We start from the raw sequence: 13,227 nt of genomic DNA on the forward strand, positions 1-13,227 counted from the left end.
AGGATAGGCCAATTCCTTACTGCTGCTGCTTCCATATTCCAAACAAAACCTGTTAATCCCTCTTCCTTGAACAGAACCACAGGGTGCACTTCTAATGGTGTGGAAGTTGCTTTGGGGGCTGGTGCAAAACCTATTTGATAATAATTAGCTAGCTAAATTAGTCTTATTTCCCATTCTAATCCCCCTTCTCTCCCAGCTCTAGTGGTCTCATGCGGTCAGGGATTAAAAAAATAAATTCCTGTCTACTTTCTCATTATCGCTACTGGTATCCAAACTGATTCCATTTATACCACCTCTCGCCATACAGCTGACCTCTTATGTGTTGCCACTCTGCAAATATGATCACAGCAACCTTCCTAGCCATGGGACTGGAGGCAGTGATGAGCCAGATTTTGTGAGCCGGATTTTCTGACTCAGGATAAGGCCGCTTCCTATGTTCCTATATTCTTGTGTTCAACCCCCTAAATTCATGGTAATCAGCTAATTGGCAGCCTACCCCATCTCTCACCCTCACTTCCCCTTTGGCAGTGCTGTTGTTGTCTCAGTTGAGAATAACTTTGCTGTATATAACACCAAGATATACCATCTGCCTCCTCTTACAAGCATCTGCCTCCTCTTACAAGCACTCCTCTTACAAGTCCCCAGATACAATCGGCCTACAACTCCCATCCTACTGGGACCCAATGATGGGAAACCCTATGGTCTGAATCAGTTGAAGGCAGCTTTCTTTATTCCATCATTCCAAGGATAATTCTGGGGTAAAGTAATGGTGACCTCCAGGAAGAATAAATTTGTCACCACGGGCAACACTGCAAATTTTACCCCTCCCCACAAAATTGCCAAAATGCCTATCTCCATTTTAGTTGGCAGAGAATTAGGAGATGAAGTGGAGGTGGGGTGCGATTTCAAGTCATGTCTAATGTATGCAGATTGCACACATCTGGAAAAATCCACTTCCTGTCATGAAAAGATAAGCCTTTTAACACATCTACACTACCCTTCACACCACGAAAGATTCAGAAATCTGTACGGTATCACTTATTTCGCAAAGTTGCTCTGTAGAAGCAGGTATAGTACGCCATGGTGGAATATACTTCCCTTATCATGCATGCATGCTTCAAATCTTAATTAGATTTTATTTTATTTGCTGGTGTATTTTGTTTTTTTTTAAAATAGTAACAACTCTCAGTTTTCTCATTTGTGAAAATTTAGAGGAGGCATGTAGCAGTTGATACAGCTTGCAGTTTCAAAGCAAACCATCTAGGAGATGGAGATGTAAGCGGATAATTGTGTGATGCTGTTTGAATTTATGGACAAAGCAGCAATTTATAAATCGTGCATCTGTCTTCCCCTGCCGCAAACAGATCAGTGTTCCCCCTCCTTCTATTCTGAATATGAAGAACGTCCTCCTGTAGTGGGGAGAATGAGAAAAATGTTTTATAGCTGCTTCCTTCATACACACAAATAAAACTTATGTCGGTTTAACTGAAGGTTTATTCAGCAACAACTGCATTTTCTCCTTCTCCTCTCCCTCCCTTTCCCTTTCTCACTCCACCCCCACCCCGCTCTCTACAGGATCCCCACTGGGACAAACATCCAAAAAACAAAACACTAAAGATAACTAGATAGAATACAACAAAAAGCTTAGCAGTAGAACACCCTCACCTACTTGCATTTAATGTCATAGGAGGAGAGCTGGTCTTAGGAAGCATGACATGTCCCCTTAGTTAAGAAGGGTCCATCCTGGTTGCATATGAATGGGAGACAAGAAGTGTGAGCACAGTGAGATATTCCCCTCAGGGGATGGAGCCACTTTGGGAAGAGCAGAAGGTTCCAAGTCCCCTCCCTGGCATCTCCAAGATGGATGAGAAAGATTCCTGCCTGAAACCTTGGAGAAGCCGCTGCCAGTCTGTGTAGACAATACTGAGCTAGATGGACCAATAGTCTGACTCGGTATATGACAGCTTCCTATGTTCCCATGACATGGTTTCCCCACCACTCAGCTTTCCTAATTCTATGAAGCTGCTGTGATTGAGTGAGACCTTTGGTCTATCCATCAGTGGTTCCCTGGCCCAAAAGAGCTCATAACCTAAGAAGAAACACAAAAGAAATAAGAGCAACAAGCAAGCACTGGAGGAAAGCAAAGTTGCAATGAAGAGACACAGTTGCTCTCTTTCCTGCTTATTATAAGAATGCCACCACTTTCAAAGGCACCCAGTTTTCCCAGTTCAACTTCTTTGCCCAGTACAACATGCCCCATTAGCAGGGGCAAGTAAACACAGTTTACCAGATTCATTGTGAAATTAAACATTCTTAAAAACAAATTGTTATGTTTGGCTTACAAATATAAATGGCTTCAGAAACCATTGGAGAAGCTATCTCAGAATAAAAGACTATAACACGGAGAAGTAGGGGTGTAGACGAATCACTATCTGCAATTCGATTTGAGGTCAAATCTAATAGCAAACATCACTAATTGATTCATCACAAGTAGCTGGCTTGGCAGAGGTGCCACGATGAGTCACTCGATGAATCATGGAATCAATCAATTTTGGTTAATCGGGCACCACTTTTGAGGCCTGCTGGAATAGGGGCCTCAAAATGGTGCTTCTGTCCAGAAAGAGCTTGTCTACCAATTGGTATCAGTGGGTAGAACAGCTCTCCGAGATGAGCTGACATGCGAAGTCCGGAGTCGAGGATTGGTCTACACACTGATCCCATCTGTAGACCAGCTCTCTTGGTTTTCAGGGGACAGCTGGTCTACCAGTTCTGATTGGTTTGTAGACTAACCCTCTGCTTCGGACTTAGTGCATCAGCCACCTTGGAGAGCTGGTCTACCCACCCATCCCAGTTGGTAGGACAGCTCTTCCTGGAAATTGCTATTTTGAGGCCTGTTTTCCCAACAAAATGGGTCTCAAAATAGGGCCCAAATCTCCTGAATCAATTCAGGTCAAATTGGAGGTGATTCAATTCTACACCCAATCTGGCCCTTTGTTTTCAGGGTGATTCAGTTCAGGATAGAATCGTCGAATTACCACCGATTCAACCCGAATCAATCCATGGATGAATCAATTTGCACATTTCTACAGGAAAGAGCCACCATGCTTACCCTTTCTCTAAAGCCCTCACTGCCTTGCCTCAGACAGCCAACTGCCTCCTAATTCCCAGGATTCTAGCTAGGGTTTCCCAGCTTAGGTGCAAGGACCCTTCCCTCTCACTCATGTTTCCTCTTGAAAAATCACCTTGATTTTTTTAATAGCAAACATTTTAGGAGAAAATCTCTCTCACATACAATGTCATTGTTCATTGTGCCAGAGTGCCCATATCCTTGTACTCTGTTTTTGTGAATGGCTGTTCCTAGTGAACCTGGATACAAGCCCTTCATATGATGCATGATACAGATGGAAAGTGTACTTCTGTGCTTGCATTCAGCATAACATGTGAATGACTGTATTTGTTTACAGATGTACACCTGTGTACAATATACACTCATTGTATGAGTGTTGAACATAACCGTGTGAATGTCATGACTTTGTTATAAATGTAGGAATACCTTCCTTTCCCCTACACTATGTCCTTTTCATCTCCAGACATATACATGCAATCAAACTACTCCTCTTCCTCTCGTCTTTGTCACGCACCCTTCTGTTTTTCTGACAGCATGAGGATTTGAGTTCACTTTACAATATAAATACAATTAATTGCACCTGCCCCTACGCTTGCTCACTTCTCTGTTAACTTTGGCAGGAAATCTGATCTTTCTGATGGGAGGCTCTGAGAGAAATTATCCTTCTCCCTCCTTCCCATTCCCCCTCCCACTTTAATTGTTATGTTCACACTTTAGATGAAGTGTGCGAGTTGAGCGTTTAATTTAGATTTAATAGGATAATTATTGCATGACAAATTAATGCCAAATAATTATTAACAGCATTTTTTACTAAGTTTTTTGGGAGCTTCTAGCAGGATATCTATCAAGTTGTTGGTGGTTGGACTGCGAGAAATATGTGGCTGATAATTGCAGGCATTTCATTTTTACATCCATTCCATTCCTGTGATTTTAGTGTTTTCTTAATGGAGAATTTGGTTTCTGGAGTCCAGAGCCTTCCAGGAACAAGTGAGTACTCTGCAGCAATAGTGTTATGTGGTGCTTTGAGGGGAATTCCTATGGAGCAAGGCTATACAACTTTGGCCCTCCAGCCGTTTTGGGGACTACAGCTCCCATAATCCCCTGCCACCACAGTAGCCAATGGTAAAACATGATGCTAGCATCTCCAGGTAGGTCTGTGAAAGATAGGAACATAGGAAGCTGCCATATACTGAGTCAGACCATTGGTCTCTCTAACTCACTATCGTCTTCACAGACTGGCAGCAGTTTCTCCAAGGTTCTCCAAGGCTCCTCTCAGCCCTGTCTTGGAGATGCTGCCAGGGAGGGAACTTGGAACCTTCTGCTGTTCCCAGAGCAGCTCCATCCCCTGAGGGGAATATCTTCCAGTGCTCACACTTCTAGTCTCCCATTCATATGCAACCAGGGCAGACCCTGCTTAGCTAAGGGGACAAGTCATGCTTGCTACCACCAGACCAGCTCTCCTCTAAGATCCCAGCCTGAAGCTCTGAAGAGCTGCTGCCAGTCAGGGTAGAAAATACAGAGCTGGATAGACCAATGGTCCGACTCAGTAGAAGACAGATTCATACACAACCAGATCCCACAACTCTTAAGAGTGCTTCTATTACAGACCCTTTCACACGTCATGTCCATCTATTATGGGCCCATTCACACGTACAATGAATATACAGTGTTCACAGGTACAGTCTACAACTACTACAACAAATATTTATATACTGCTTTTCAACAAGAGTTTCCAAAGCAGTTTCCATAGAGAAATAAAAATATATAAATAGCATGGTACAGATAGGAAGTGTGCTAGTGTACCTGCATTCAGCATAACACACAAATGACAGCAGCTGGGCAAAGGGGCACCTTTTTAAAGTGGCGATTCTCTTTCTTGAGCCGGTGGAGAGCAACTGGCCCTCTCCATCCCCAGCACAGCATCCCTCCAGTGGCTGTTGCTGGTGTCTCTCTTGTGTCTCTTTTTTAGATGATGAGCCCTTTGGGGACAGGGAGCCATCTTTATTTATTCATTCATTCATTCATTCATTCATTCATTCATTCATTCATTTATTTATTTTTATTCCTCTATGTAAACTGCTTTGGGAACTTTTGTTGAAGCTGTATATAAATAATAATAGTAGCAGTAGTAGTATGCATCTGAGGGGCCCGTATCCAGGTTCACTTTTAACATGAACACAGGTACAGCCATTCGCACAAACAGATGCATGGGTTTACACCCACCTGTACACTCGTACAGCATAACTTCTGAATCCGGTTTTTATCTCTTTATTCATTGTTTTAGGGCAGGGTTTCTCAATGTGTGGGTCCCCAGATGTTATTGGACTTCAACTCCCATAAGCCCCAGCCCCAGTGGCCTTTGGTTAGGAATTATGGGAGTTGAAGTCCAGTTACATCTGGGGACCCACACGTTGAGAATCCCTGTTTGAGGGCTTTGTTTTAGATGGTGAAGCGTGAAAAGACCTCCTATTGCTTTTGGACATCTTTCAGCATCACCTCAGCTCCCGTTGTCCTGGAGAATGTGCACAGGCTCAGACAGTCCATGCATTCCCGAAGCGGTTTCGTACGGAAATGCCCTGACAGCAGTTTAACATTCACTGAAACCCAGGGGGTGCCTCTTGCAAATGTCGGCGTGGTGCCTGCAATTCCCAGAGCTGGCTGGAGCACACTCAGCCCTGGAACCCAATTTGAACTTGGCTCATTGCCGATTAATCTGTCCTGATAAGGGCCCTTTTCCAAACTCATTATTTATGAAGCAAGATGGTCTCCTCCCCCTCCCTTTTGCTAGAACCCCTCCAGGCCCTGAGGCTCTCTGTTTTGCCATCTCATTTAATTTAACCCACAGCAATTAATGTCCTTGACTGGCAAATGTTTAAATGGCAAAACAATCATATCCTGTAAGTGATTGCCTGCTGTCTGGAATGCAAGCAGGCCTTCGATGACGACATCCGACTGCTTTCCCCAGTGACAGCCATCTGAATACAAAGGTGCATGGTTTCTCCTGGATACTGCACAGGTCACAGAGCTCTCTCTTGATAGATATTTCCTTGTTTTTCCTCTCCCTCTGTCGGAGAATTCCTGCCCTTGGTTATGTGCTCATTGATTCTTGTGTGGGACCTTGCTGTTTCCCGAAAACTGTCGTCTTTTGCCCTCACCTCTTCCAAGTGCCAAACTTTGAATGAAATTCTGTTTTCCTTTTTGAGAGCTGCTAGGCACAAGAAGATCTTTCCCCCTATTTTTGGTCCCCTGTGGAATACAAAGGACGGGAGCCAAGTTTTGTATCGGCCACCTTGACGTGCTGTTTCATTTCACAACTGAGTTCCCAGGGATACTCTTATGTATGCAGCAGTTTTGGGGAGATTGAGGCCCAGAACTGGAAGCTGAAGCAGCAGATCGGGTTGCCAGCTTGCTTCACCAGTCTCAGCTCTCATGCTTTTAACACCTGCTGAATCTGCACATGCTAGCAGGTGGTGGCCTTGAGTTTCGTTCTTGAAAAATTTTGGCTAGGAAGAGCAAACTGCTCCAAAAGGCACCGGCTCAGGAGAGTAATTTTAATGGGCAGTTGGCAACTCCAGCAGGAAAAACTAAGTGCTGAGCTGTCTGTGACCATGCCCCATCCACAAAGGGGAATATTGCACAATGATCATATGTGGGGACTAATCATGCTCACTATCACAAGACAATTCTTCTCCCTCTCCCATAACACTAGAACCAGGGGTCATCCCATGAAATTGATTGCCAGGAAATCTAGGACCAACAAACGGAAGTACTTTTTCACACAACGCATAATCAATTTGTGGAATTCTCTGCCACAAGATGTGGCGACAGCCAACAACCTGGATGGCTTTAAGAGGGGTTTGGATAACTTCATGGAGGAGAGGTCTATCAACGGCTACTAGTTAAAGGGCTATAGGCCACCTCCAGCCTCAGAGGCAGGATGCCTCTGAGTACCAGTTGCAGAGAAGTCTCAGCAGGAGAGAGGGCATGCCCTCAACTCCTGCCTGTAGGCTTCCAGCGGCATCTGGTGGGCCACTGTGCGAAACAGGATGCTGGACTAGATGGGCCTCCTTGGGCCTGATCCAGCAGGGCTGTTCTGATGTTCTTAAGACCAGCTCTCCTCCCCTCCCCGACTACGTGCAGCTGCGTGACCAGCTGCGTGGTCCTTGTTGGTGATGTTCACGTTGGTCCCTAAAGTGAACTTCTCTCCTTCCCACACAGGTAGATCAATCTGATGTCCTTGAAAACTCTTTAGGATGCTGTTTTCTTTGGAGACCAGATTCTATATAACTCAGAACCCTGCAAATGCTAGCACAGGCAGCTTGGCTGCTGTGTGGGAATGTCAAGGGGCAGAATCTTTGTTATCCTTATTAACATTTAATATTTTCCTACATCAGATTTTAAAATATAGGCTCATTTATTATTCAGCATTCTCCTATCTGGTATTTCACCTGCTGTCAGGCCTCTTAAGCCTGCCGCGGTCCCCTGGGGGGGTCTCTTTTCATGAAAGCAGATGATACCAATACTGCTGAAGACAAATAGAAAGACAGAGGAGTAACCTTTCGTTCTTCCAGACTAGTGAGTTTATGGTCAGGATTACAAGATGGCTTTTTTTTTTTTAAAGGAAAATGGATCTTCTATAGCCATTGATCCATCCTATGTTTAAACAAATGGGTATGAAAGTTGATCTTCAGGTCTACTTAAAGCTTGCATTTTATATGCAAGCATCATGCCAAGAAATGGAACCCAGGGGTAGAGAACCAGTCTTGCTTTAGTGAACATGAATTGTCTCCTTTGCTAAATGGGGTCTGCCTTGGTTTCCAATTGGATTGGTGGGTATATGTGAAATATGTGGGTATATGTGAGATATGTAAGATAGTCCCCTCAGGGGATGGAGCTGTAGCTCAGTGGTAGAACATCTGCTTGCATAGTGACAGTAGGGACATGCATAGAACCTGCTGATTCAGTTCAGTTCGAGTCCAGACCGGACTTGATCCTGACTGGGCCAGCTTGGTCTGGCACCTCCTTAAACCCCACCCACCCAGGGGCACCCACACTTCTAGTCTCCCTTTCATATGCAACCAGGGCCGACCCTGCTTAGCTAAGGGGACAAGTCATGCTTGCTACCACAGGACCAGCTCTCCTCTCCCCCTCCTCTCCTCTTACACACTTGGTAAGTTTTCAGTAGAAAAGACTGAAGCACCTAGATCATGATTGACACCTATGGCAGCATAACGCCCAATATTTATTCATTTATTTTACAGGCAAGGATTGTCAACGGCCTCTGTGGATTTCCCCTGGCAACTTAGCTTCCTTTTCAATAACAATACACAAGAACGTGCACTATAATTTAAACATTGCCAGCTTTGTACTACTTTCAGGTGTTTTGATAATTCCCCCCAACATCTAGCATATGGCAAATATATAAATAAATGTACGTATATCTGTGGCAACGACAATATTTCCCCCCTAGGGTGGAACGTGACCAGTACATTTCAGGAATGTGCAGGATGCCATCTGTTCTCTTTCAAATTGCCATCTTGGAAATCTAACACGTATTAGATCTGTTACACTACAATCAGCCTCTTATTGCAACCACATGAAGAAGGCTTCTTATCTACAAGGGACAGACTTGTGTTTTTGATGGTGAGGTGTGCTTAAAAAAACCAGGATCCTTTTCCTTAGGCTTGGAAAAGTAGTGAATCTACTACTGTTACTACTACCACTACAACTACTACCACATATATACTGCTTTTCAATGGGAGTTCTCAAAGTGGCTTACATAGAAAAATAAAGTTTAAAAGATGATAAATAAGAACCTGGGATCTTCTGCTTGAAAGCATGTAGATGCTCTTCCACTGAACTATGGCCCCATTCCCAAAAGGAAATATCTTACTTCATTCAAATTTAACATCCCGTCCCAATGCAAACCCAGGTAGTCCCTGCTTAGCAAAAGGGGATGATTGATGCTTGCTGACATAAGACTTGATCTCCTCCCTACCCCCATCTCCCCATATCTTATCATCCAAGTAATGGCAGCTCCCACTGATCCTCCTTCCTTCTCCTCCTCCTCCCTCCTCCCTGCTCCCTGGAAAGGGGAATGGAGCGGGATTCTGAGACTTGGTTGAACTCTGGTCATCCCAGCCTGGTTAAAACAACATGATTTTAGCAATTTATTTAATCCCTTAAAGCTTGGGTGGTAGTAAAGTGGACAAGCAGGCTGCGTGAGCCTAACATAGCTGCTCCCTGGGTTGTTGAGCACCCACCTCTATTTTTTCTCTTGTTCTTGTCTTGGACATTATTTGGCAGAATGGTCTGGGAGGAGAAGTGGGTCATGTCTTGACTGCAGCCAGGGATTTACAGGATAATATGAGCTTTTGGAGAGATATCTAGTTGTAGAAAGTCCAAAGAATGGTGGCTGTTATTCAGCCAGTCACTTAATCTACCAAGGTTGCTAGTGTGATCGGCTTTGATCAGCAAGACTGCAGCCAGCTTCAAGCTAACTTACTCGGACAAAGTCTGGAGCTAAACTAAGCCTTTGATATCCTCCCCTAGCCTAGCCTACCTAGCTATCCAGGGCTCAATCCCTTCTGTAGTTAATGGAAAACTTTGAAGAGTTCTTTCTCATGCCTGGAGCCATGTGTGTTGCCACCGGTCCGTTAAATCTAACCAGGGCAGTAGCTCTTCAGGAGGGTTATGTCCCGGAAGAAGAGATGTGCAATAAAATGAATTTTTCAATTTGTCTCAATTCAAATTGAATCCTGAAAATTTGTTTTGAATTTGAATCACATTCAAATCTGGTCCAAACATTTGATTCAAATTCAAATTAAATTTGAATAAACTTGACCATGTTTTGGAACCTTTTTTAACTAATTGGGGGCCTAAATGGTTTTTTAAAGGTGCCAAACGGCTCTCGAATCAAATTTGAATTGATTTTCAAAAATTCAATTCAAATTTGAATCAAGTTGCCCTTTTAAGGGGTGATTCAATTCAGATTTGAATCACTCGAATCACCCAGATTTGAATCAAATCAATTCTAATCTGAATCGATTTGCACATCCTTATCAGGAAGTGACATCTTGGAGGTTCTGGCTCCAGGGACACTGTGTTGCTAGGTCATGGATTCACACCAGAGTCTGACCCTGATACTTTTGCAGCCCATCTCATTTGACCCCAGGGTTCCCCCTGGACTTTCAGGTGCCTCTCTCTCTGAAATAGCACACTGATCGATACTGAAACTCAAGGCGAGGATTCTGCTAGCATCCTAGTTACCAACGTACATTGGTATGCAGATAAACGGGGCGGGAGAGGACTTCAGTAATTGATTAAGTTCCACACTAGACTAGCACAGAGATATCCTCCCCATGCCCAAGTTTTGGTTATTTTTCTTCTCTGAAAAAAATCCCATGTCAGGTGTAGTTTTGCTTCGTGAAAGGAAGTTAGCAGAGGAGAAGAAGGGAATATGCTTAAAATGCCCCAAATCACATCTAATGGAGGTTGACACCAACTGAAATAATTATGAGCAGCAGAACCTGGGTTGGAAGGCATTAATCATATGCCTACATCATCTCCCCTGTATGTTTTGCACATGCATAACAGAGTTCCTGTTAAGGTATATCAGACTGAGGCTGCACATTGCTGAAGTCAATTCTGTAAAGTTCATATTGCCTTGTGAATGGCTCCCTGGTGCGTTCTTGAAATATTAATTCACTTCAGGTTGTTAATCAGCTGGAACTCAGAAGACTTGATATATAGGTTACGCTGAAGAGTGAAGAATATCTCCGTCTTTTCATATGGAGATAATGCAGGTGCTCTTAAGGATGTGTAGAATGCCCCTGAGAAACATTGCTTGTCTTTCTGAGAAAGTATGTTAGCTTCCTTCAAAATTTCTCCAGGCACTTGGAGTGAGCAGAAATCTTCACATGTGCCTTCAGTTTGACAGTGTACAGAAATGTGTCAAATTTTAAAAATCACCTCTTTTGAAGGGAAAATTGAACCCAGAGCATTAGGCTCAGCACCACTGAATAACCAGTGTGAAAAAATGTTCACAATTGACATAAAGGACAGAAAACCATTAATGGAAGAGGGAGCAAGGCACCCCAAGTAAGCCACGAGATATAAATTCTGTCTCAAGGGTGCCTCCTATATAAAATTTGCAAATTAGACTAGAAAAGTGTGTCATATTGCCTCAAATCTGTCTGGATTCCTGCTTTTAGCATAACAAACCTGCTGGTGACCTGCTAGTAACCACCAGCACATGTTGTGGCATCGAATTCCAGAAATCAGTGATGTGCATGGGGCACTACCCCACTCCCAATAAGGCAGAAACTGGGGACACTGTTGTCTCCTCTAGAAGAATGGTTAAAAAAAAAAATTCCCTCGCCATCGATGTTTTCCTCCACTTGCTGTTACTGTTAACTTTACAAGACTGGGAGCCTTGTCAGAGAGTGACTGTGTTACTATCAGATTCCAAGCACAGCATTCCTAGAACTCTTAAAGATTAAAAATGTAGCAAAGTATAAATATTTGAAATCCCCTGGAGCGGGCATATGTACTGTCTTTAAGTAGACCCTTTTGATCTGGTATCTGTTTTCTCTAGAACAGCAACACGTCTTGTACAAGAATGAACACACACACACACACACACACACACACACACACACACACACACACACACACACTCTTCTGGCCATGCTCAAAGGTTCGTCCCTACTCATGATATCTTTTTCTTCTGATAGAATACATTGGAATTCTTCTAGCCTACAACTTTTTCAAAGAGGCCTTTTATGGGCCTCCAAACTGGTTTGATCGGCTGGCAGTTCTGCCGGTTCGAAGGTGGGGGGCATACCTTTGAGGGCAGGGGAGGGTGCCCTTACCCCTGCCAGCACATTTTCCCTGCTGGCACTCCATTAAGAGTCCCCATTGGGGTGGTAGTGTACCTCCCTGCCGCCCTGGTGTCCTCGACTGTTCGAGATTCTGCGATTCAATCGATTCAATTCAAGGTTGAGTCAGATCACAAAATCCAATTCATGCACACCCCTGTCTCTGTGGCAAAGCCTCGTACTGAATACATAGGGCTGTGTTTGGGTTCAAAAGAAAGGGGATGAGGATAATAAAGGATCATTAGCATCAGGGGCTATATAGGGGGAGATATGGATAGAATCTATCTATGCGGTCGCTACAAGTCGACACCACCTTGAGGGCACTCAATCAATCAATCAACCAATCAGAGGCTCCAGGGTCTTGTTTAAACTAAGGATGTCTAATCCACCATTGAGACATTTTGCTTGTTTTATAGAAATCCTTTTTACTTTCCTTGGAAAATTTCTGATGCTTCACCTTGGGAGGAACCCTAAAATCTACTTAAATTTTGCTTTTTTTGAAATTTCTGTACCATCCTTCATGAGGCCACTTAAGTTATTTGTTCCTACCTCTAATGAAAGAGAAAGAGGAGATGGTGTTAGATAACCAATTGCCCAGGCTGGATTTTCTCACTTATAAGAACAATAGAAGTTGCAATATCTTCCAATGCTCTTCCCCACCTTTCAATCAATCCTGGAAAAGTGATCTCATCATTTTACCTGGGCAATTTAAGTGAGAAGAGAGTTATCTGAACGATGAGTTCAGAAACACAGAAAACTCCTCCAAGACAGCTTTGATGTCTGGGCTATCAGATTGCAGTGCATCTCTCAGCAGGAAGGCAGGCTGGAGTTTTTTCATGGATTTATGACGTGCCGGATAAAACATATTGCTCCTGTGTTGACTGTATTGCTGTCTAGCATTAATAATGTCTTACTACAAGATATACTGGGAGCAACCTTGCCAGACGTATTGGCAAAAAGTCAACCGCATCCCATTGATTGTTTCAATATGGTCTTTTCTGCCAATGTTTCAATGAACTCATGGTGTTCCAGCAAGGCTGTGGTGTTCCATGCGAGATGGATTCCTCCCACCCACAAGTCTTCAGGAACTGCTTAAATCAAATTCAGACCCGAGTCAAGCATGACACTTTGAAGAAGTGATGGAATGGAAACCAGGTCCACTCTGCCAGTTGGGAAGTTCCCTTCACAGGCTGTCTCTAAATGCATAGAAACTTTGGAGAA

Source organism: Hemicordylus capensis, chromosome 10, assembly GCF_027244095.1.
Source record: "Hemicordylus capensis ecotype Gifberg chromosome 10, rHemCap1.1.pri, whole genome shotgun sequence".
In the NCBI taxonomy this organism is placed as follows: domain Eukaryota; kingdom Metazoa; phylum Chordata; class Lepidosauria; order Squamata; family Cordylidae; genus Hemicordylus; species Hemicordylus capensis.